We start from the raw sequence: 25280 nt of genomic DNA on the forward strand, positions 1-25280 counted from the left end.
TTTATCTCCTCATTACAGGAGTCCTCATTCAACCAGGAATTTACATTAAGCTAAGAGCAGAAATATAATTTGGATTTTTTTTAATGCATTTATTTCCCTTCATCCCTCTTCTTGACTAAGGAAGGGAAGGATGTTGAAAGGGTCCTTAGGCCTCGGTGGAGATTGCTAAACCTCAGTCACACATGTGGAACAAAAAGTAACAAGAAGCTGTCTAAATCAATGATTTAAATAACTCCCGGGAAATGAGAAGCTTCTGTTTTCTCTTTATTTCAGAATAGGGAAGATAGTGAGGAATAACTCATTCTTTTAGTAAATTTCTATTGATCATCTCCCGTATGCCACGAATTGTACAAAGTCCAGGGGGTGCAGTTGTGTGCATAGCAGAGAAGAATCTATCCTTCCCACACCGAGCTTCTGGCTTAGTGATTAACAGCAGTGGATTACATAGTAACATTTACAGCACAGAAATGAGCAAACACTCCAAATCAGAGCTTGATTTATGGTTTTGATGATTTTCTAGACCTAAGAAGGTGATCAGGCAGATTAAACTTGAAAATGTTTGTGTGTGTAGCTACCACATTGCAAACAGCACACAAAATGGAGGCAATAATCTATTATTCAAGATTTTTACCTGATCCAGAAAAGGAGTCACTTGGGTCATAAACAAATGAGTGAAATTCCCACATACATTTTCTTTGCTGTTTCACTTTCCTTTTACTCATTAATGAGGATGAAAATAGCAACCCACGTTCATATCAGAATTACGCTTATTCGTCATCATAGCCATTGTGTGGCTATAGATATAGGAATTCATCAAAAGACAACATTCTGTGAAATCGATGAGCTCATGTTTGGATCCACTGCTGTTTTTCCTGTCTACAGCATCATTGCGAGCTCAAAATTTTAAAAAAGTCAGAAGGGCAAATATGGTCTGTATTACCTGTTGGTTTGCAGCAAGCATCTATCATGGCTCAAGATGAGTAATATCCTGGCCCAAGGTGAGTGATGTCAGAAGCTGATTACTTAGCAGTGTCAATGATCCTCCCTGGCAACGTTGGGTAGGCCAGCCAGGATAATATAAAACTTGCATCTGAGAAGGTGGCTCTGCTGATCTCCCATCATGGAGGTTCCTTCTTGGCTTTTTTTTTTTTTTTTTTGCTTTTTTTTTTTTTTTGAGTTGGGGTCTCACGCTGTTGCCCAGGCTGGAGTGAAAAGGCATTATCAAAGTTCACTGCAGCCTCAAACTCCCAGGCTCCACCAATCCTCTTGCCTCAGCCTTCTGAATAGCTGGAACTATAGGTACATGCTACCATGTCTGGCTATTTATTATTATTATTATTATTATTCAGCATTTATAAAGTAGTATTACCTGTAATAAACTGGAATCCCACATGGAGCACTAATCCACAGTCAAGGCCATTAATGGCTCTTTAATATATATATATATATATATATATATATATATATATATATATATATATATATATATATATATACAAATGTCAAGTAGAGAGACATTGCAGGAGCTTCATTTTTGTGGGTTATTGGCATCTGAGCATCCCTTCTTCTTGACCTTTTTTCCCTATAAACATAAGCCATAAGTGGTATGCCATAAAAGGGGCAAGAAATTTGAAATTTGTAGCGGTCTAGGAATTTACTTTTGGAAGACGTGTTTCTACTTTGTAGCAAGATTTGTCAGCATGACCAAATAAGTGGGACTTTGAAATGTCTTCCTTAACTACAATGAAATACTGAGGGTGCCAACAAATGTATCCACGTTTTAAGGGATGTTCACCATAATTGGAAGTGTCTGGATACTGATGATAACCACTTTGAGTACCTCTTGTAATTGCTCAAACATGACTTGTATTCATCTTATTGAGTATTACAATTATAATATAGTTGTTTCTTTTCTTAAAATATGTACGTGTATATATTTGGCAAATATATATATATATGGCACCCTCTGTATGTTGTTGAATGACCAGGACACTTGTCCTTATTTTTAGTGCTTGCTAATTCTGGGCTATGTGGATTTAGGCAAGTGGTGCAAGTTCTTACTGAAGGCATGAGAGAATGGTAGAGGAGGAAGAGGAAATAGAATTCTTCTATTCTTCTTCAGGGGCCCTAAAACTGACTCAGCTTCTAGTGCAGAGGACCAAGGACAACCAAAAATTTGAAGTGTCATGGATTACATGGCAAAGCTGGGTTTGGGATTCTCTTCAAAGATCTTTAGGTCCAAGATCTGTCTACCAAAGCCTTTAACATGTTATTTTACTGAATGCAAGCAAGTGTTTTTCTTAAGCAGTTATTAACAAGCTAAAAGCATTCTAGATGTGGTGGTAGCCCATTCAATCTGCTTTGGGTCATTGTTTAACTAAAAATTATGTATATACAAGGGGGACCCAGAAAGACCCGGAATTTTTTTTTGTTTTTGGAGGGCAGGCCCTTTGTAGCACAGGGTTCCCCAGCTAAGTAAGTGTTCTAGGAATTCATCAGCTAGCATTGTTGTAAAAGGCTGTCTTTGGCTTCAGTGAATGTTTTTTGGAGATTCTTTCAACACATTTGGCTGTTTCATGATGGGTGATTTATGACCCACCTGCCCACGCTGTCCTGAGTGTTCAGCCATTTTTTTTTTTAACCACAAACAGCATGACCTCCATGGCTCACCCTCCTTATTTATCCTATCTCACCCCAAGCAACTTTTTTTTTTGTTTCCCCAGATTAAAATATAGTCCTCGAAGAGAAACATTTTGCCAGTGTGGAAGAGTTAAAACAAAAATGACAGAAGCACTAAAAGGCATCAAAATTGGCAAGTTCAAAAACTGTTTTGAGCAGTGGAAAATGCGTCTCAATAGGTGTATTGGATCAAATGAAGATGACTGAAGTTTAAACATGTAAGAATAAATACACGTTTTTAAATAAATTCCATGTGGGGGGGTCCTCCCTCATATGCTGTATTCACATACCCTACATTTAAATTTTTCATAGAATTATTTTCATACAAATGAATATAGACACATGGGATGCCCTTATGGTCAGGGTGTAACAAAGAATCAGAAACCATTTCAGTGTTGTTGGTTTTGGGGTTTTTTTGTGTTGGAGTCTCACTCTGTCACCCAGATTGGAGTGCAGTGGCCACTCCCAGCCACTGCAGCCTCGACCTGCTGGATTCCAGCGATCCTTCCGCCTCAGCCTTCCAAGTAGCCAGAACTACAGGCGAGCACTACCATGCCCGGCTAATTTTTGATTTATTGTAGAGACGAGGTCTCACCAAGTTGCCCAGGTGGGTCTCGAACCCACGGGCTCAGGCAATCCACTCACCTCAGCCTCCCAAGGCACGGGATTACAGGCTGAGCCACTGAGCCCAGCTTCAGCACCTCTTTCATGGGCATTCAGGTTGTTCACAGGATTAATCTCCTTGTGGTTGTAGGACTGAGTTTTCTTGCTGGCTGTGGAGTCTAGAGATCCCAGGCACCTGAGGATCTCACTAGAGATCTCACTAGAGGGCCGAGCTCAGGTCCCAGGCACCTGGCCCTCTCACAACACAGCAGCTTCTTCAAGGCCTGCAGAAAGTTCTCCCTCTCCAGTCTCTAAGGCAGAGTCTGACACAACAGAACACAATCAGGGGGCATTGGCCAGGTGTGGTGACTCACGCCTATAATCGCAGCACTTTGCGAGGCTGAGGCAAGAGGATTGCTTGAGCCCAGGAGTTTGAGACCAGCCTGGGCAACATAGCAAGACCTCATCTTTATAAAAAAATTAAAAAATTACCCGGGCATGGTGGCATATGCCTGTGATCCCGGCTACTTAGGAGGCTAAGGTGGGAGGATCACCTGAGCCCAGGAGGTCAAAGTTATGGTGAGCCATGATTGTGCCACTGGACTTCAGCCAGAGTGAGAACTTGACTAAAAAAATAATAACAATAATCAAGGGGATGACTATCCCATTATTTTCACAAACCTGGCCACATTCAAGGAGAGGGAATTATGGAATAGATACACTGGGGTTGGGGATTTGGGGAGCAAATTTAGGATTCTGCTACCATAGCCCAGAGATTATGTGGGGAAGAAGAAAACGGAAGGAAGGAAGGAAAAAAGGAAGGAAGGAAGGAAGGAAGGAAAGAAGGAAGGAAGGAAGGAAGGAAGGAAGGAAGGAAGGAAAGAAAGGAAAGAAAGGAAGAAAGGAAGAAAGAAAGAGAGAGAGAGAGAGAGAAGAAAGAGAGAGAGAGAGAGAGAGAGAGAGAGAGAGAAAGAAAGAAAGAAAGAAAGAAAGAAAGAAAGAAAGAAAGAAAGAAAGAAAGAAAGAAAGAAAATGGACCTGGGAGCAACCAGGCCCAGAGCCAGCAGATGCAAAACCAAAGCAACTTTATTTCATTTCCCTTTTGCTTAAATTTCTTTAGAGTGATCATATAATCTGGATGTTCGCCCCCTCCAAATCTCATGCTGAAATGTGATCCCCAGGTTGGAGGTGGGGCCTGGTGGGAGGTGATTGGATCATGGGGGCGAATCCCTCATGGATGACTTGGTGCCTTTCTCATGGTGATGAGTGAGTTAAGGCTCTAGAGGTGGTTGTTTAAAAAAGCCTGGCATCTCTCTTCTCTTTCTTTCTTCTGTTCTTGCTGTATGATGCACTGTCTCTTCTTGCCTTCAACCATGAGTAAAAGCTTCCTGAGATCTCACCAAAAACAGGGCCATGCAGAACCGTGAGCCAAATAGAGCCCTTTTCTTTGTCAATTACCCAGCCTCAAGCATTCCTTTATAGCAATGTAAACAGGTTAATACAGGGGGCAACTTAATTGCTTACTTGGGATGACAGCGTTGGCAGGCCTTGTGTGTTCCCTGCTCACTCTTAGGTCATAACACATCTTGTCAATTTATTGATTAGCTCGTGCAGTTGCATGTCAGAGTCAATATTTAAAGTTGATCAAGGTCAACATGTCTTCTCCTTTTTCTATCTCAGGCCTAGTGGAGTCAGGGAGCTGCCTTCAGGGCAGACGGTATGATCAGTTTCTGCTCTGTTTCCCTGCTTGGCTCTTTCCCTCCTCTCTCACTCTCTCATGTTGCTAACTTGAGGTTCCCTGCCACCATTGGAGCAGAGGAAAGGGACAAGCATCAGCAAGGGGGTGGAGGGTGGGGCAGGAAAGTTCTTATTTGACTGGGGCTGTCAAAGGTTGGCTTCATGCTCTTGGGCTGGGTAGATTTTTAATGCTTCTTCTCTCTTGTGGACATGTCCTGTGGGTTCTTTGGGGGTGTCTTCAGGGATGGGGCTCTCCTACTTATGGTTTTCTTAATGAGGGAGAACGAATCTCTCTTCCCGCTGGTCTCTAATGGCCTCCTTCCCTCCTTCTCAAGGTCTGTGAATCTGGATGCCACCCCCCGCCTTTCTGCACTGAAGTCTCTTCATTTTGCATGCTACTAGTCGAGTCTAGATTAAGCCCAACCCATGAGCACCCTCCCACGCAACCCTGGTTGTTGGCAAGAGACCCTGGTGCATCCTTTGCTCTGACTCTTGGGAGAGAGAGGGTCTCCACCTCAGCCTTTCCCTCCTCCACTTGCCAGCCTGCTTTCCACTCTTAGGAGAGGGAGGTCAGACTCCAGGCCACTGGGCCACACCGTGTATTCCTAACTGTGAGGCCTGAAGAAGCCTCACTGGGCTCAGTGTGCAGAGCAGGGCCTCTACACCAGCACCTTGGGGCAGGAGGGGTATGGGGTGGGACTCCAAGCACCCTAACAGCTCTCTTTTACACCTTTCTAGTCTGTAGATGAGGGTAGGGGTTTAAGAATCTTGTAACAAGCCGGGCTCAGTGGCTCAGCCTGTAATCCCGCGCCTTTGGGAGGCTGAGGTGAGTGGATTGCCTGAGCCCGCGGGTTCGAGACCCGCCTGGGCAGGCGAGACCTCATCTCTACAATAAATCAAAAAATCAGCCGGGCGTGGTAGCGCATGCCTGTAATTCCGGCAACTTGGAAGGCTGAGGCGGAAGGATCACTGGAGCCCAGCAGGTCGAGGCTGCAGTGGCTGGGAGCGGCCACTGCACTCCAATCTGGGCGACAGAGAGAGACTCCAACTCAAAAAAAACAAAACACAAACAAAACAAACAAACAAAAAAAAATAGTGCCATATATTGTATATGAAAAGATACATACAGATAAAAGCAGATAAATGTGACTGGGACTCTGTTGATGTAAAAGATATCCACACAAACTCAAGTGCTTTTTCTATTCTCTCACTCAACAACGGTCATCACAGAAGACTTCTGTGACCAAATGTGTGGGGATTTCTCCTACACACCAAGCAAGCAGTTAGTTCTGGGGTGGACATGAATTGGGTATCCTCTAATTCAATTCAGTTCTGATGCTATCTACCTGAATATAACCTCAAAAACCACAAGTTGAAGCCAAGGCACAGTGGCTCATGCCTGTAATCCAGCACTTTGGATAGAGGAAGCAAGAATATTGCCTGAGCCCAGGGGTTTGAGACCACCCTGGGCAACTTGACAAGATCTCATCTCTACAGTAAATCAAAAAATTAGCCGGGCATGATGGTGCATGCCTATAGTCCCAGGTACTTATGAGGCTGAGACAGAAGGATTGTCTGAGCCCAGAAGGTTGAGACTGCAGTAGCCATGAGCATGTTACTGCACTCCAGTCAGGGTGATAGAATGAGATTCCAAGTAAAAAAAAAAAAAGAAGAAGAAGGAAGGCGGAAAGGCAGGAAGGCAGGAAAGAAAGAAAGAAGTCACAAATTGAGGATTTAGTTCCACAAGACCGCCCCCCTCCTTCCCACCAGTACAGATCCCTTTGGGGGTTCAATTAATTTCCTAGAGACACTCTCAGAGTTCAGGGAAGGGATATTTTAAAAGATAAAAAAAGGCCAGGTATGGCAGCTCATGCCTCTAATCCCAACACTTTGGTAGACAGAAGTGAGAGGATTGCCTGAGCCCAAGAGTTGGAGACCAACCTGGGCAACATGGCGAAACCTCATCTCTACAATAAATCAAAATATTAGCTGGGCGTGGTGGCATGCACCTGTGGTTCCAGCTACCTGGCAGGCTGAGGCAGAAGGATTGCCTTAATCTCCCAGGTCAAGACTGTGGTAGCCGTGAGCATGCCACTGCACTCCAGCCTGGGCGACGGAGTGAGACACCAACTCAAAAAAAAAAAGAAAAGAGATACAAATAAACAGCCAAGCCGGGCTCGGTGGCTCAGCCTGTAATACCGCGCCTTTGGGAGGCTGAGGTGAGTGGATTGCCTGAGCCCGTGGATTCGAGACCCGCCTGGGCAGCGAGACCTCATCTCTACAATAAATCAAAAAATCAGCCGGGCGTGGTAGCGCATGCCTGTAATTCCGGCAACTTGGAAGGCTGAGGCGGAAGGATCACTGGAGCCCAGCAGGTCGAGGCTGCAGTGGCTGGGAGCGGCCACTGCACTCCAGTCTGGGCGACAGAGTGAGACTCCAACTCAAAAAAAAAAAAAAATCTTGTAACACTTTGTGGTTTTCTCTTTTGAAAACTTGCATCTTGGCTTGATACTTGATTGAGGAATATCAGGGATTTTATCTCAGTGTTTCAGCTGAAACTTACATTTTTTCCAGATGGGGAGTCTTAAAATTAAGAGAATCTCCTGATTGCATAGAGAAGACGTACTCACATTTGGAAGGAAACTGATGAATTTCCCAGTTTCCACTGTTTTCTCCCACAGAGAAGCTGTCCCAGAAATATTGCCCTGGGAATATCACTTGACTTTAGAGATTCGAATCCAACACCACACTCCACAGCTTTCCTACCTATGCAGTAATTCTAATAAACTTAATAACTTGGACAAGTGTCTGTGAACATTATAAATCATATTTCATCAGCAAGCTGTCATAAGCAACTTGAGTTGACTTACAGCCCAAGAAAAAGAATGGAATCAACTTCATTTTCCCTGCAGCTTTCTTGTTATGCCTTGGTGTTTCAAAGATTTCTCATGTCTCAACATTGAAACATCCATCTTGACTAATAGCAAAATTACACCCACAGGGTTTCACAAAAGACAAAAATTTCTCCTCCTCTTCTGTCAGCGTATCCCCTAGAATGTTTCAGCACAGTGCCTTTGAAATACCATATTTCTTTGACCGTATTTATCCATATGTAGATGATAGACCCTTTTTGGCTACTCTTCTCTTTGTTTTGCTGATAAAATTGCATATTAAGGCACTTTCTATGCTACAAATGAAGAGGAAACTATCAAAGCTGTATCAGGATACGTGAAATAACTTGTTCACAGAAGAAAACAAAAATCCCACATAAACAAACTGCACTTCCAAAGCAGCTGTATAATAAACTATTTATTGAGCTAGACACAAATCCTCCTTTCCAAACTTATGTTCTAACATTGTCTTATACATCCCTTGTCACTCAGAATTTCACATCTTTCCCAGACTGTCAGACTTTTCCAGTTCTCAAACATGTTTCTGTCTACTTAGAATGACTTTCTCTTTCTTTGTTGCCTCATACCCAGGAATGAATTCAAATGTCTTTCTCATCTTTAGGCAGAACTGGTTATCATTCCTCTGTAAATGCAGAGGTTGGCAAACTACAACCTAGTGGGTCAAATCTAGCCTATGACCTGTTTTTATAAATTAGAACACAGCCACCTTACTCATTTACATATTGCCTGAGGTTGCTTTCTTGCTACTATGTAGGGTTACATAGTTGCAACAAAAGGGACTGTTTGGCCTACAAAGCCTAAATATTAATTATCTGGCACTTAATAGAAGTTTTCTGATCCCTGCTTTAAAACATTTGCATATGTATAACAGAGCCTTTGTGGTCTTGGATGGAAATTGTCTGATTACTTACCAGTTTGCCCACCACATAGTGATAGCCGTAGTCCTTCAAAGTACAGGCCATGAAGAACAAGGTGTCTGGAGGTGGATGGTTTCAAGTTAGGTCTACAATTTATAAGGTGTGTGACCTTGAGAAAACTGCTTGATTTGTCTGGGCTGCCAGTTTCTCATTTGCAAAATAGGGATAATAACCTCAAAGGTAGCCGGGCTTGGTGGCTCAGCCTGTAATCCTGCGCCTTTGGGAGGCTGAGGTGAGTGGATTGCCTGAGCCCGCGTGTTCGAGAACTGCCTGGGTAGGTGAGACCTCATTTCTACAATAAATCAAACAATTAGCCGGGCATGGTAGAGCGCCTGTAATTCCGGCTACTTGGAAGCCTGAGGCAGAAGGATCGCTGGAGCCCAGGAGGTCGAGGCTGCGATGGCCGGGAGTGGCCACTGCACTCCAGTCTGGGTGACAGAGTGAGACTCCAACTCAAAACAACAACAACAAGAAAATAACCTCAAAGGTTTGCTGTGAGGGTTAAATGAGAAATCGCAAAAGTGCTTTAAATACTGTCTGGATCAAAAAAAAAAAAAGTTAGCTCTAAGTAAGCTTTTTATCCCACACACCATGGAAGTGCCCCGCACTAATAGGACGCCTGAAATCTAGTGCCTTCTCCAGGAAGGTTTCTTGCATTTGTTGGCAGAATGAATGAAATGAAAAAAAAAAAAGACATAAATATTCCTGGAAGATTAAAATAATGGAAAATATCCAAAGTTATAGACTAATTCCATGCATAAAGCAAAAGTTGATTCAACATACTTAAAGAAGATACAGTCAAGCAAAGACCTACAAATCTTCACAGATGAAAGAGAAAAAGAAAAGCTGAAACACTTTGTTAAATAACAGAAATTCTCGGCCATTGCCACTGTCATAGCCTTAGTAGACTCTGGTGTGGCCATGAACTTTTTGAGCTATGGCTATTACCATGCTTCCTGGCATTGGCCCCCTTCCCTACCTTGGGGAGGTGAATATCCTTTTTTTCTCTCTCACTCTCTTTCTAATGTACTTTCTAAATAAGTTATATTTTCTAATCTAAAAAAATGAAAATAATAAATAAATAAATAATAGAAATTCTCCTTGAGTTACAGGGTTAGTTAGATAATAGGAAAATAATTCTAGAAATGTTCTAGGAGAGCTTGTCCTCTACCACACTCTGCTATTCTGTTGAGTTGGAAAGAAGGAAGCCAAGATACCAACATAATCCTTGCCTGCAGTACATGCTAAGAGGGGGAGTCCCTGAATCCTTATGTACCGTGACCATTCAATTAATCAGATATGTATCTACAAGAAATACTCACAACCTGGCCCCAAATGGGACTAGAGTCTTCTCTAGTTGTGCTATATTCAGAGCCCCAAACTGCCTTCTCTTTCCCCATGGGTTCCCATGCTCTTTTTAATCCTGCAGTCTTTCTAAGTAGTTCCATAGCTCTGTCACTGCTAAGGGAAGTTGTGCTAATTTGCCATGATTAGAAGATCTCTGAAGGTCTTTGCCAGCTTTTATCAAGGCATAAAAAGCAATTATTACAATTAATGCAATTTACCATGTGTTACTCTTCCAGAAAAGCTATTTCAGGGTAGGTCTGCCATCTGTCTTTTTCAGAGGGATAAACCTTATCATTTAACTCCATCCAGAGTCCCAGGTTTTGAATGTGAAACCTCAGAGAGCGTCCTCACAGTGACCTGCTCTGGCATTTGCCTGTTGGACTCTCCTGGGTCTCAGTTTCATAGACTATCTTCTTCACCTCCATTGTGAGAAAGGCTTTCATGAGTGGGCAGAAGGATACAAGAATCTGGTCTCTAAATGGATTTTCAGATGTTCGTTTCTGCAGAGGGAGCCCTCAGCCGGCAGAGGGAGCTTACTTTTTGCCATCAACAACCCTTTCCCTTAACATAACACTGATGCTTGAAAATGCAGTCTACCAACACTGCTTCTGACAACCAGGAAATATAGAGGAAACACCACAACTGGCATATGTTGTCACACACGCCCAGGGAAATAGAAGAATGCTTGCCAAAGGGAACAGGCCGAACAGGAAAGAATGAAGGCAAAATCATGACTCCTAGTTTATATCAGGTGTTTTTTTTTAAAAAAAAGTATGGCTAAGATCAAAGTCCAGCCATGAAAGATCAAGTTGAATTCTAAAACTACTTGCTGCTGTTATCATTAAAAACAAAAACAAAACTTGATTTCTTTTTATTTCTTTCTTTTTAAATAGATGATTTGGGATACTTGGGAAATATGAAGCAATAAAACCCATTTTAGCAAGCACGATGCCAACCAAGTGACTGGAAAACTCATACTTTGCTTCTCACCAATCCTCCTTATTCCTCTGAAAGAAATCTGGCTGCAGAGCTGCTAAGTGTATAGTGAAAAGAGAAACAGGATGGCCTTTTCCTAGTGCAAACAGGATTCACAAAAGCAGTGAGAAGTATACCAGCTTTTCTCCTCGTTCACATGTTTGGTGGAAGCTGCCATTTCCCAAGTTTGGCACCTCTCTCCTTTCCAATAACCAAGAAGATTTTATATATAAAATATTTATATATCTATCAAGTACTATCTCCATGTTTTTTAATGACTCAATGTTGTGATAATTTTTTAAATCCCAATGCTCTGCCTTGTACAGTATCTTTTTTACTGTGATCTATGTAGCTCTTGGGTTTATGAGAAGTTGCTGGAAAATAAATTAGGTTTCTTGAGATGATCTTTGGAACCCTCTGCATTTGTTTGTCAGGAGACAGGCTGTTTCTTCCTTACCTATCTTCGGCTGAAGCCAAGGGACTGGGACGAGGACATTTGTCTGAGGTGTAATGACAGTGTGTCCTTCTTTAGTGGAAAGGGCAGGGGAGGAGCAGAGAGTTATGCTGATTGTTCCTGAAAACTTTCCATTTTCCTCCGATACTGTGAGCCAACATAGGGCTCTCACCTATGTGGCTAGGGAAATAGGGACATCAGTTTCATTGTCAGTTTCTTAAAAGATTTTTTCATAACAGTGTTTTAACTATGTGTTCACTGTTACATGTTATATTTGCTATCAGGCTTTTGTATACAAGATAAATATGTAAACTTTACTATTAGGATGTTGCATTCACACACAGTACATGAGTATTTGAAGTTTTCAAACAAGATTGAGTATTGCATATCCGATCTTATGTGCAAATGAAATATAATCTGCAGAGTAGACTAATTATAGATAAGAAAATAATCAATAAAGAGGTCATCATTGTCTTAAATGTGTGTGTCCAACCCTATGCTGCATCAGACAGATGAGCTTTAAAGTAGAACTTAGGTGGTCACTGAGATTCATGAAAGTGAATGGAGTTTGAAAACACAACATTCTGGATGTACCTATCCTGGTCACAGACAATTCAATTATTTCTTTTGCAAAGATGGCCACTGACTGGACCAGGGGCTCACATGTGGTCCTTGGGCAGCCTCCAAACAACCTCCAAACAACTCCACACCTGTGGAACCCTACAAAGTGCCCCAGGTAGTCTAGCCATCCGTCTGTCCACTGACCTGTGATGGTCTACAAAGGACTCTGCCCAAAGTCACCATCGTAATGACCTAAGCAAACACAACTAGTTCTCTGCAGAATCTGAGCCTACATAAAGGCACGATCCACTAAAACCTAGAGGACAGGTGAGTCTACACACAGATAATCAGAGAAACAAGAAGGGATACTTAAGAGAGAACATGCAGACTAGTTGATAAAGCCAGTAGAAAGTCTTTCTTTGAAGACGCCTTGCTTCCTAATAGTTTTGCTCTGACCCATGTGTGTTTTTATGGTACATCGCATTTTACTTGAGTTGCTCAGGGAGGAAGAGTCCTCTTTTCAAATAATCCTAGGACCACAGGTGAGCGCTACTGAAAATAGTCCAATTTAATCCCTGGAACAGATATTATTATTCTTAAATATCTCATAAACTTGCTTTTAAACCTGTACAGAATAAAGATGGCCACTTCTCACTTTCAGTTGGTACTCTGCAGACTTGACTTGTAGGAACAGGGCATTGTTGCTGCATCGACAGATGATTCAACAGTTCTCCAGAGAATACAGTTACCTGCTACATGTCCACCTAGAGGCCCAGGTCCCCCTAGAGACGTCTCTAGTGAGAATGGTGAGAAAAAACTAATGTCTGTTTGTTTGCAACTGTTTCTTTTATTTAGGTGACTTAAAATATACTTTGGAAAAAACATAAATTGAGAGAGTTATGAAGTTTAGCTGAGATGGAAACATCAGAGAGCATGTGGCATGCTTCAATCCAGTGAATGATATGGGTATCAACCTTGTACTGGTTTTGGATAATGTTGGTGCCAATTCTCTGTTAATTTTCATAGAAAATAAAGGAAAATTAAACCTTTTTTGAGCCTGTGTCTCACTCTGTTGCCTAGACTGGAGTGGAGTGGCATGATCATGGCTCACCATACCCTCGAACTCCTGAGCGCAGGTGATCCTTCTGCCTCAGTCTCCTGAGTAGGTGGGGGTACAGGAGTATACCACCTTGTCCAGCTAATTTTTTTATTTTCATTTTTTTTGGTAGAGATGAGGTCTCACTATGTTTCCCAAGCTAGTCTCAAACTCCTGGGCTCAAGCAATCCTCCTGCCTCGGCCTCCCAAAGTGCTGAGATTACAGGTGTGAGTCATTGTGCCCAACTAAAATTAGGTTTTTCTTATAGCAAGTTTTCACAGCTGTTACTACTTTGCTAGGGCTGCTATAACAAAGTCCCCAGACTGGGTGGCTTAACCAACAGAAATTTATTATCTTATGGTTCTGGAGGCAAGAAGTCCCAGATTCAAGGTGTCAGCAGGGCTGGTTCCTTCTGAGGACTGTGGGGGAAGAATTTGTTTCCCGGTCCCTCTCCTTAGCTTGTAGATGGCTGTCTTCACGTTTAGTTGGTGTTCTTCCTGAATATGCCTGCCTGTATTCAAATTCTCCCCTTTTATAAGGACACCGATATGACTATATTGGATTAAGGGCTTGCCTCACTCCATCTTAACTAATTACAACTGCAACAACCTTATTTCCAAGGTCACATTTTGAGGTCTGGAAACGGGTTGGTACTTGTGTAGTTTTTTTTTTTTTTTTTTGGAGGGTGAGGAACATAATTCAGCTCATAACAACAGCTTCATGAACCTGGATCTTTCAAAATTGTAAATCAGATCATGTCAGCCCCATGTCCCACCTCTGCTAAGACCCCTCCAATGGAAGAGTAAACCCTAATATAGACTATAGGCTTTAGCTAAAAATAATGTGCCAATATTGGTTCCCCAACTGTAACAAATGTGCCCATTAATACAAACATGTTAATGATAGGAGAAGCCAAGTGGTGGGGAAAGGAGTTATATGGGGACTCTCTGCATTTTCTGCTCCATTTTTCTGTAAACCTAAAAGTGCTCTTAAAAATAGTCTTATTATTTAGCCGGGCTCGGTGGCTCAGCCTGTAATCCTGCACCTTTGGGAGGCTGAGGTGAGTGGATTGCCTGAGCCCGTGGGTTCGAGACCCGCCTGGGCAACTTGGCGAGACCTCATCTCCAAAATAAATAAAAAATTAGCCGGATGTGGTAGCACGCACCTGTACTTCCAGCTACTCGGAAGGCTGAGGCGGAAGGATCGCTGGAGCCCAGCAGGTCGAGGCTGCAGTGGCCAGGAGCGGCCACTGCACTCCAGTCTGGGCGACAGAGTGAGACTCCACCAAAAAAAAAAAAAACTCTTATTTTTTTAAAAAGGACAAGTCCTATATAAACAGAAAAAAAAGACCCTTTTCCTGACTGCACATTCCCAGAGCCTCCGGGGACCTGGGGGAGCTGCCCCTTCCTGCCGCTGTGACTCCTCCCCCGTTCGCTTTACCCGAACGGGCTGACCTTCACCCGAGAGCCTGGCAGTCCCTTTCGCCACAGAGGGCCTTGCACGAGCTGTTCCCTCAGCCTGGAATCTTTTCCTCTTCACAGATTTTCCAGATCCCCGTTTATGTATCAGTCCTCTGAAAAGGTGATGCCCCACTTCCCTGCTTTTCTTTCCTTCACTGAATTGATCCTTGCTGGGTTTGATTTCCATGTCTATGAGCTATTTCTTCCTTTTCTGTCCCCGGCGCTTGCGCTTGTGTTCTCACTGGGCCCTTCCTGACCCTGAGCGCATTTCACCGTTTCCACTGAGACCTCCTGACCGACGCCACCATTTGATTTGATCCACCGCTGCTGCCTTCTAACTGGTTATCAATAAGGTACTAATGAAGACGGGTGGGAGTCCTTGAAAATGAGTCCAACAATTTTGTCCTTTCAATGCAACTTGAATTTAATTTAATGCGCAAGGATTTTTTTCCTGTCTCCTTTCCTCTTGAATAGTGTCGCTGCAGAATAGTGTCACTGCAGATACATACACACACACACACACACACACACACACACACACACACACGATAAACACCCTTCTCCCCATAAAGATCTTTGTTTAGCATTTCCGATTTAACATCTTGGAACCGCTAGGGTAACCACCTGAGTTGTCTCAGCTGGTATGGTTGAGAAAGGTGATCCCGAGAACAGCGAGAATTTATGAGGCAATTTAGAAAGAGAGAGATTTAAAAACATTGAGTGTTCCTGGTAGATTTGGGAGCACAGGTGTACGATCTCCTATTTGGAAAGAATTGCAAAGAAATGCTGCCCAGCACTGTACATTAGCTGAGACGTGAGAACAGTTCCTACATTACTGCAAAGCAAACGGGCTTTAATAGGTGATTTGAGAGGTAGAGAGAGAGGGCACGGTGTTTATGCCTTGTTTTCCGAAGGAAATCACCCCTATTCCTCAAAAAGCTCTCACAGGGGTGAGATAATGGTTTTGTTTGTTTTTGTCTTGTGTTTGTTTGTTGCAGACAACAGAAACAAACTCAAACCAATTTAAGCAATTGATGGCAGGGACTCAGGAGTGTCAAGTGGAAAGTTAGGGCAGAAACAGAAGTTGGCTCCAGGAAGTTCCTGGAAAGCCCTTGGGCTCCCATGCCTGCTTCTCTCTGCCTCACTGCATAACCCTCTTTCTTTGGGAACTGCCTTCCCTGCTCTGTTCCGCAAGGTACCACTGTTACAATACAGGTCATCCCTCTCCTTTAGAAGCTGGGACTCTCACTGGGAAGCAAAGCATGCATGTATGAAATTGTCAGGAAAAGCTGGGTTCTTTGGCTCAACCTGTAATCCTGCGCTTTTGGGAGGCTGAGGTGAGTGGATTGCTTGAGCCCGCGGGCTTGAAACCTGCCTGGGCAACTTGGCGAGACCTCATCTCTACAATAAATCAAAAATTAGCCGGGCGTGGTAGTGCGCACCTGTAGTTCCAGCTACTTGGAAGGCTGAGGCGGAAGGATCGCTGGAGTCCAGCAGGTCGAGGCTGCGGTGGCCGGGAGCGGCCACTGCATTCCAGTCTGGGCGACAGAGTGAGACTCCAACTCAAAAAAAAAAAAAAAAAAAAAATTCTCAGGAAATAGGTAATGGGACCTTCTTCATAAAATATTCCTATTGGCCATTGGCAAGATACTTCAGGGTTTTAGGGAGTGAGGTTACTAAGAACTAGTACCTTTCATCCTTATCCAAGTTCTAAATCAATTGAGAAACCAGATGAAGCTTACAGAGACCAAAGTGCTATTTCTATTACCAACAAAGTCTAGTTTGGTGCATGCAGATTTTTATCTGCAGGCAAATGGGCTTCCTTTGCTAAATACCAGAATTAGGCAAATATGGATGGCGCCAAGCATGTAGAATGGTATTCCAAACTCTTTTCATTCAGCACCTACTATGTGCCAGGCACTGTGCTAGACATGGAGATAGTGAACAAAACCACACTCCTGTCCTCACAAACGTTAGGGAGTAAACCAAAAAAAAAAAAAAAGTTAGATAGTGATATATGCAATGCAACTGTATTTCTTTGTTAGGGTTATCAAACAAAATATCATAGCCTGGGTGGCTTAAAAAACAAATTAATTGCCGGGCTTGGTGGCTCAGCCTGTAATCCCACGCCTTTGGGAAGCTGAGGTGAGTGGATTGCCTGAGCCCATGGGTTCGAGACCCCCCTGGGCAGGTGAGACCTCATCTCTACAATAAATCAAAAAATCAGCCGAGCGTGGTAGCGCGCGCCTGTAATTCTGGCAACTTGGAAGGCTGAGGCGGAAGGATCGCCGGAGCCCAGCAGGTCGAGGCTGCGGTGGCCGGGAGCGGCCACTGCACTCCAGTCTGGGCGACAGAGTGAGACTCCAACACAAAACAAAACAAAACAAAACAAAACTAAAACACATTAATTTTCCCTCAGTTCTGGAGGCTGGAAGTCTGAGATAAAGATGACAGCAGAGCTGGGTTCTTTTGGGAGCCATGAGGGAAGAATCTGTTTCCGGCCTCTCTCCTTGGTGTGTAGAAGACAGTCTTTTTCTTGCATCTTCACGTGGTCTTTTCTCTGTGCATATGTCCTAATCTCCTCTTCTGTTTATTTTATTTTTTTCTCCAGACTGAAGTGCAGTGGCACAATCACAGCTCACCGCAGTTGCAACCTCCTGGGCTTAGGTGATTCTTCCACTTTCAGCCTCCTGAGAAACTTGGACTACAGGCACTCACTACCACATTTGGCTAATTTCTTCATTTTCTTGAGAGATGAAGTCTTGCTGTGTTACTCAGGCTGGTCTCAAACTCCTAGGCTCATAAGCAATCCTCCTGCCTTGGCTTCCCAAAGTGCTGGGATTGCAGGTATGAGCCACTACACCTGGCCCTAATCTCCTCCTATGAGGACACCAGTCATATTGAATGAGGCTTCACCTGGATAGCTCAATTTTAACTTAATCACCTCTCTGAAGACCCTCTCTCTAAATACAGTCCCATTCTGGGGTAACTGGGGTTTAGAACTTCAACCTGTGAATTTGGTGGGGAAGGGACACCATTCAGCCTATATACACCATAAAGGAAAAGAAAGCAGAGGTATAGTATTTCAATTGATGGAGCATGATTTTACATGGAATGATCAGGGAAGACATTTCTGAGGAAGGAAATTTGAATAGAAGTTTCCTTTCAATGAATAAGTACACTGAGATCTGGGGCCCTTGAAGGCATTCTAGATGGCCAACAAAAACTACTGGGTCTGGACACATGTATGAGAAAAGTCCTTGGAAACTGGGGGAAATTGATCTGGGGGCCTCAGGGGAGTTTTTTTTTTTTTTTTCCAGTTTCCATAGAGACTGTCAAAATTTGCCAACATCAACTCTAGTCAAGTCACCATGGCGGGGTGTTGGGAAAAGTTTTCAATGAGCAACAATTGCACCTTGGATAAACCTCATTGGCTACTATACTGCCACGGAGCAAAGCTAGTTCTTAAATTTTCAGTAGCTACATAAATTAAAGCCATATGCAAAGTGTAGGCAGGTGATAATGATAATTCGTGAGAAGGTAGGAATTTGGGGTTTATCTTGAGACAACTGAGCTGAGGAGTCCTTTAAAATTTCAAAGAAATGGAAGGAACAGTGAACTCCATGGTCTCTTGGGAAGAAGAATCTCAGCTCGATATTTAGAATGAATAAGAATTGGGATACAATGGAGGGCAGGAGACCACGCAGAAGCTATTATGAGGGCCCAGGCATGTGTTCATAAGGCTCTGCTTTAGATAGCAATGGGAGGAAGAAAGATACAGAACTGGAAATGATTTCAAAGGAAGAATCGACTGAGTCAAAATCGGCATTCAAATCTCTTAGTTACACGAACTAAGTCACACTCATTAAACTCCCTGGAAATGGTAACCTAGAGGAGAGCTATGCCATATCTACAGTTCATCTGATGCTGCAATTAAAATGCATGAGGTGAAGCCAAACTTGGACTGGAAATGCTGAGCAGGTTTCCAGTCTCAGGGGATTCCAAGTTCCAGGCCACGCTGTGATTGGAATTTTCATCATTCCTTTGTCTCTCAGGCATATGCCTGCCTAAACCACTTGTTATGTATGGGCTGAATTTTACACTCACCCTCCCTCCCCCCACCATTCACATGTTGAAGACCTAGCCCCTAGTACCTCAGAATGTGACTATATTTGGAGACAGAATCTTTTAAGAGGCAATTAAGGTAAAATGGGTGACCCTATGAGAAGAAGGGATTAGAACACAGACATAGAGGGAAAATCATGTGAGGACACAGAGAAGACCACCTTCTACAAGCCCAGGAGAGGGGTCTTAGAAAAAACCAGTCTGCTGACCTCTTGACCTCAGATTTCCAACCTCCAGAACTGTGAGAAAATTAATTTGCTGTTAAGCCACCCAGCCTGGAATTCTTTGTGATGACAGCTTTAGTAAATGAACACACCATTCTACTCTGTGGGCCACTTCTGAGCATGCCAAGGAATCTCTAGGAATTTTTCTTGGTTCTCTTTTTCTGAGATTTTGCTCACAGTCAATGGATGGCCTCATTGTTTCAATTTAAGTTCATTTTCTTGTGTTCTGTTCTTCAGTAGAGAAAAATTCCTGTCACCCTCATCATATGCGTTGTCTTATGTGTTGCTACTAGTCACAGCTATTTAAATTTAACTTAATTAAAATTAAATATTATTAAAAATTCAGTTTTTCTATTGCACTAGCTCCATTTTAAGCGTTCAAAAGCCCCATGTGTCTAGTGGCTACCTACTGGACAGAACATTTCATCATCGGAGAAACTTTTACCGGACAGTGCTAGTACTGAAGAAAGTTTAACCTTTCTCTCTTAATGTCCCAATCTGGTTGTATTTGTTATGGTTCTTTCAGCTGAAAACAACATTTAAAAAATAGAATTCTGAGCAGGGCTCGGTGGCTCAGCCTGTAAGCCATTGGGAGGCTGAGGTGAGTGGATTGCCTGAGCCCGCGGGTTGGAGACCTGTCTGGGCAGCGAGACCTCATCTCTACAATAAATCAAAAAATCAGCCGGGTGTGGTAGTGCATACCTGTAATTCCGGCTACTCGGAAGGCTGAGGCGGAAGGATCGCCGGGGCCCAGCAGGTTGAGGCTGCGGTGTCCGGGAGCGGCCACTGCAATCCAGTCTGGGCGACAGAGTGAGACTCCAACTCAAAAAAAAAAAAAAAAAATAGAATTCTGGCAGGACTCGGTGGCTCAGCCTGTAATCCCAGCACTTTGGGAGGTGGAGGGGAGTGGATTGCCTGAGCCCACAGGTTCAAGACCCACCTGGGCAACTTGGCAAGACCTCAACTCTACAATAAATTAAAATTAGCTGTGTGTGGTAGTGTGTGCCTACAGTTCCGGCTACTTGAAAGGCTGAGGTGGAAGGATCACTGGAGCCCAGCAGGTCGAGGCTGCGGTGTACTCCAGTCTGGGCTACAGAGTGAGACTCAAACTCAAAAAAAAAAAAAAGAACTGTGAAACAAGGAGTGGGATGGGCGGGGTGGGGGGTAGAAAGGTAGTGGTTGGCCTTATTGGAAGATAGAAAATATCCCACAAGATCAAAAGGACAGCTGAAAGAATCAGCAGCAGCTCCCAGGACTTTAGCAGCAAGCCTTTGTGGCCTTTTCTCTAAGGAGCTGTCCATGCCTTTTCCATGTCTTTTCGTTCCAAGATTCAAAAATCGAGAAAGAGAATCTGATTGTTCCATGTTGAGACAAGAGTCTACTCAGCCAAATGTGGCTGGTGAAAAAGTGACAACTGGATCTTTGAGGACAACCTGGCCATGGGGTGCCCATCCCAGTGTCTTTCCAAATGCTCTTATGGGACAAGGAGTCACTGAGTAGGGCCATCACACCTTGATAGTGGCCCAGGGTTCTGTATAAAGTTATCTCTTGAGCAGTTGATCCAGAACCTGTCATTATACCATGAAAGTTGCATATGCTTTGATCTTTACTTTACACAAACATGACCTTTCTCTTTACTCATTTAGAAAAAACATTTATTGAGGACTTACTTGGTGCACAGGTGCTGGAATAGATGTTCTGGGAGATATAAAAGGGAGTAAACCATGTTTTTTTTTTTTGTTTGTTTGTTTGTTTTGAGTTGGAGTCTCTCTGTCGCCCAGACTGGAGTGCAGCGGCCGCTCCTGGCCACCGCAGCCTCGACCTGCTGGGCTCCGGCGATCCTTCTGCCTCAGCCTTCCAAGTGGTCGGAATTACAGGCACGCGCTACCACGCCCAGCTGATTTTTTATTTATTGTAGAGATGAGGTCTCGCTCCATGTTTTGTTACTACTTCTGCCCCCTTAATACAAACTTGTGCTATCTCAAACTGAATAATCTGAGAACTGAAAGGAGGTGGACTTCCCTGGCTTTTTTGCTTCTCGCTTGAACAGGCTTAATAAATATTTTTATCATTTTGCTGCTCCATCATTGTGAAAAACAAAGCAAAACAAACAGCCCTCAAACCCAGGTCCTCCCTTCGAAGCATCCCATTGACTTTAATGAACTCTTATTGCCGGGATCAGCTACGATAATTTCGTATAGCCCCCAATTTCATGTTACTGAGAAAAATCCTGCCATTTTTCATTTTCATGAATAGTTCATCCAAAAAGATTTCAATCTTGTACATTTTATGTAAGTCCAAGTATATATACCTCGTCATCCCTTAACCCCAAGCTCTAGGATTGCAGCAAAATTCCACAAAAAGACTTCAAATCCCTTTAAAATATGCTGTCTACCACAAAGAGGCCACTTCATTTCAGATAACTCAGTTTAGATTAAAGTCTCTCCTACTTTAAATTAAAAACAGCGACACAAGCAAATAATTAAAATGATTGCATTTGTGGTTAAAAATTAAATCACTAATGATTCTAAAATTAATAATCAGGAAACAAAGGGAGGAGTATTTAAAAAGGATGACAGCAAAAGTGAATCTCCTGGCCAACAAAACAGTGGAGATTTTAATTTGGAGTTGCCCACTCCCAGCTATCCATTCAGTGCACATCCATCAAGTTTCTGATGAATCTGAAAGACTGCGGTTTATCATGCCACCAGGGGACTGAATAAGGATAACAGTAATTTTTGAGTTGGTCAAAGAAATTGGCAGGCAACGGTATGGCAAATATTCACTGTTCCCTTCTTTCCTCCCTATTGGTTATTTCTGATTGCACTGACAAATAGTGTAATTATCTTTTCTAAGAGATCCTAATTCTTTAGATATGTTTACAGTGTTTCAAAATCTTTCTGTGACCATGATGAGATATAAATGCTGAATGTAGATGTGCTGCCACATTTGAGTTATTGTGAGAAAACTGGTATGTAGAGCCCTTAAAGAAAGACAATCAGTAAATCATTTTTTCTCTCTCATTCAGATTCTCCTTTACTAGTTTAAGCCACCTATATTTATTCTTGAATTTTAATCTCCCTCATTTCATTCTCTTCTGTGTTATGTAAGAGTATTTAAGTCCCCTTTTTGTATATGTACTGTTTTTGCTTTGTTTTTATCTTTTGCTGATGGGAGATTCTTACTTTTTGAATGAGTTTTGGTCCTGGGTATTAATGTAACTATCACAGGGTTGGCGTTATCATTCACTGAACCCATTTCCAGATCATTTGCATTGCACAATACATATTTCTATATTTGTGTGTAGATCTAAGAGAAGCTGAAAAATCATAAAAATTCATGCTATATTGTGTTAAAAAATCTTCAGAAAATTCATTGGCTGTCTCAAGGGTACTGTGATGCATTTACCTTGCGTATACTTGTCTATATTTTGGAGATTTTGAGTAAGTATGCGATGACTAGGCTCTAGGCTAAATTAAGGAGTTTTACTGGAGATGAAATAAATACTTTAATTATAAGTAACAAATTAAATGTGAGGGGGAAAGTGACTTTTATATTTGCAGTAAGTAGATCAGTGCTTACAAATTCAAAGAGGGTGTATACAGTTGTTAATTTTTTATAGGAGTCATTCCCAGTGGTTAGGAGTATCATTATCAAATAGTGTCTGCAATGATTTTCTATTTGCAAAATTGGAGATTTCAGTGTGATTTAGTTAACTTCCTGTTTGCTCAAGGTTGGGTTTTTGTAATACAAGCAGTCACATTTTTTATATCTGTAGTAATTTATGGGTCAAAATATTGTAGGCATGACTTAGGAACAAATCTGCCAAATGCTTTAACTTTTTTTTCTTTCTGTAGCTAGTCACATTTGACTGATTTTTTTCAAATTACGTACTAAAAAGAAACAGAAATGTGGAATTTATTTGCATTTGTGCTAGCTGAACTTCATCACTCCAGTGATAGCATTCACTGCACTCTTGCTTCTTATTTGAAAACAAGTTGTCACCCCTTCTGGTTTTAACACTACTCTGCGCTTCAATCCATCCCATCCATTCTGTTCTTGCTAATTGTGTGTTTTCTGGGGGTAGTATTTGCCTCTTACTCAGCATGTCGGCTTTCTTTGAATGAAATCCAATATGTACTAGGAAATGGTGAACTGAAGAAGACTTGATCTGCTTTTCTCTCCCCATTGGGAAGCATTTCTTCATTTTCTGTAAAGTTGCCTTTGACTATTCATGATATTGTTTCATAACCTTTCACTTCATAAATATGTCTTAAAATTCTGTGGTGGGAAAAATCTCGTTTCTTGTGAAAAACTGTTTTTAAAAAAATAAATTATGAAGTAAAGATAACTCATAGTGTTTTCCTTTCTTACATGGGTATGGGAACCCAGAAAGCATTTTTATTCCCTACATAACCGCTATCATCCTTAACATTGCATATCTGGTGCAAATCTTTCTCCCTTCTCCCTGGCCCTTCTTTCAACAACATAGCTGTAGTTTTTAAAATTTTTATTTTAAAAGAACTACTTTATGTGGTTTTTTTTTCTAATCAGAAACTTCAAATACTCCTTGGAAGTAAGTGCAGTTAAAAAAAATTAATATGAGCCAGGCTCGATGGCTCAGCCTGTAATCCCAGCGCTTTGGGAGGCTGAGGTGAGTGGATTGCCTGAGCCCGTGGCTCATCTCTACAATAAATAAATTAAAAAAAAATTAGCCGGGCGTGGTAGCGCGTGCCTGTAGTTCCAGCTACTCGGAAGGCTGAGGCGGAAAGATCGCTGGAGCCCAACAGGTCAAGGCTGCGGTGGCCGGGAGCAGCCATTGCACTTCAGTCTGGGTGACAGAGTGAGACTCCAACTCAAAAAAAAAAAAAAAAAAAAGAATTAATATGATCATTCTATATTTTAGAAGAAACATATGATCTCATTTCTTCATAGCAAATAGGATATAGACAAGATACTGTCCCACAAATCTTAAAGAATGAGGGGAAGAAATGCAGAGAAGTTCCACTGAGGTACATAGTTTAGGTGGTTCATGCTGTCATATTCTCAGGCAGAAATCTCTGAGAAATTCATGTTCCCTTTCAGTGACCAGAGTGGAATTTCTGCTCCCCACCATACACATGGTGTAAGACATTTTGAAAATACAGTGGTTCAACAAATCAGGGAGGCCCAAATTTTACCTGTTTGATGACCACTTACGCAACCAAATCTGAATTGTAACCCACATCTTTAAAATAAAAAAAAGAAAAGAAAATACAGCAGCTCAAGAAATCTAATCATATGTTTAAACTATTGGAACAAGTCCTAAATATCAGTGTGTCTATAAGTATCCCTTCCCTGCTCATGTTACGTCTGACATAGAATATATTTCAAACTCCAGTTCTTATACAGGTTATCTCATGGTTTCTATCTTGACTTCTTTTTATAAAGAATCGATACTTAGCTAGTTCTTAATCGAACCTCTTTGGTGGGGTTGAAAGAATTTCCAGTCCTTTAGGGAAGTTGAGTCTTAGACATGTCAAAATTCCAGTCCAGCCTTGTTCACTACATCCAGATTTGTTAGATCTCAGAGAGTTATTTTAAAAGCTGTGCTCTTGATTTCCAATTCAGTCATTCAAGTCAACAAACATGTATTTAGCTCCTAGTAAACATGTCTTTAGTGCCTGTCTGTGGGAGTGGGGTTGGGTAGGGAGTCAGCTATGAGAAGAATTGGAATTTCTCTCAGTAACACGAGAAATAATAAGGGCCCATAGCAAAGCAGAATGAGGTAAGTGTTGTAAGAGGAGAAACTATGTGTTTGGGAAGCACAGGGAAGACAGATCCAGTGGGTAGGCGTGAGGGGCTCAGGGTGGAGAGACAGACAAAAGAAGTGGCTTTGGAGTAGGGTCTTGAAAGAGGAATAGGATCAAGAGGAGGAGAGAGAAGGTGGGTTGAAAGGGTTCAGAGGAAGGCAAGAGCAAAATGAGAAATGACAGACTATTCATTTCAGGCATGATTAATCAATAACTGGAGAATGGAGAAGAGGAGCCAGTTATGATTGTCAAGGCTGGGGACTCAGAGAGGCTCTGCGCCCATTTGTGAAGAGCCTGGCATTCTGTGCTTAAGGAACTGGACCTTCTGACCACATCGGCAATGAGGAAGGACGTCTGAGCAGACTGGTCTCGGGCTCTGAGCAGTTGTTGAAGGCAG

Source organism: Carlito syrichta, unplaced genomic scaffold (genome assembly GCF_000164805.1).
Source record: "Carlito syrichta isolate Samal-C Ts95f unplaced genomic scaffold, Tarsius_syrichta-2.0.1 Scaffold308182, whole genome shotgun sequence".
NCBI lineage: Eukaryota > Metazoa > Chordata > Mammalia > Primates > Tarsiidae > Carlito > Carlito syrichta.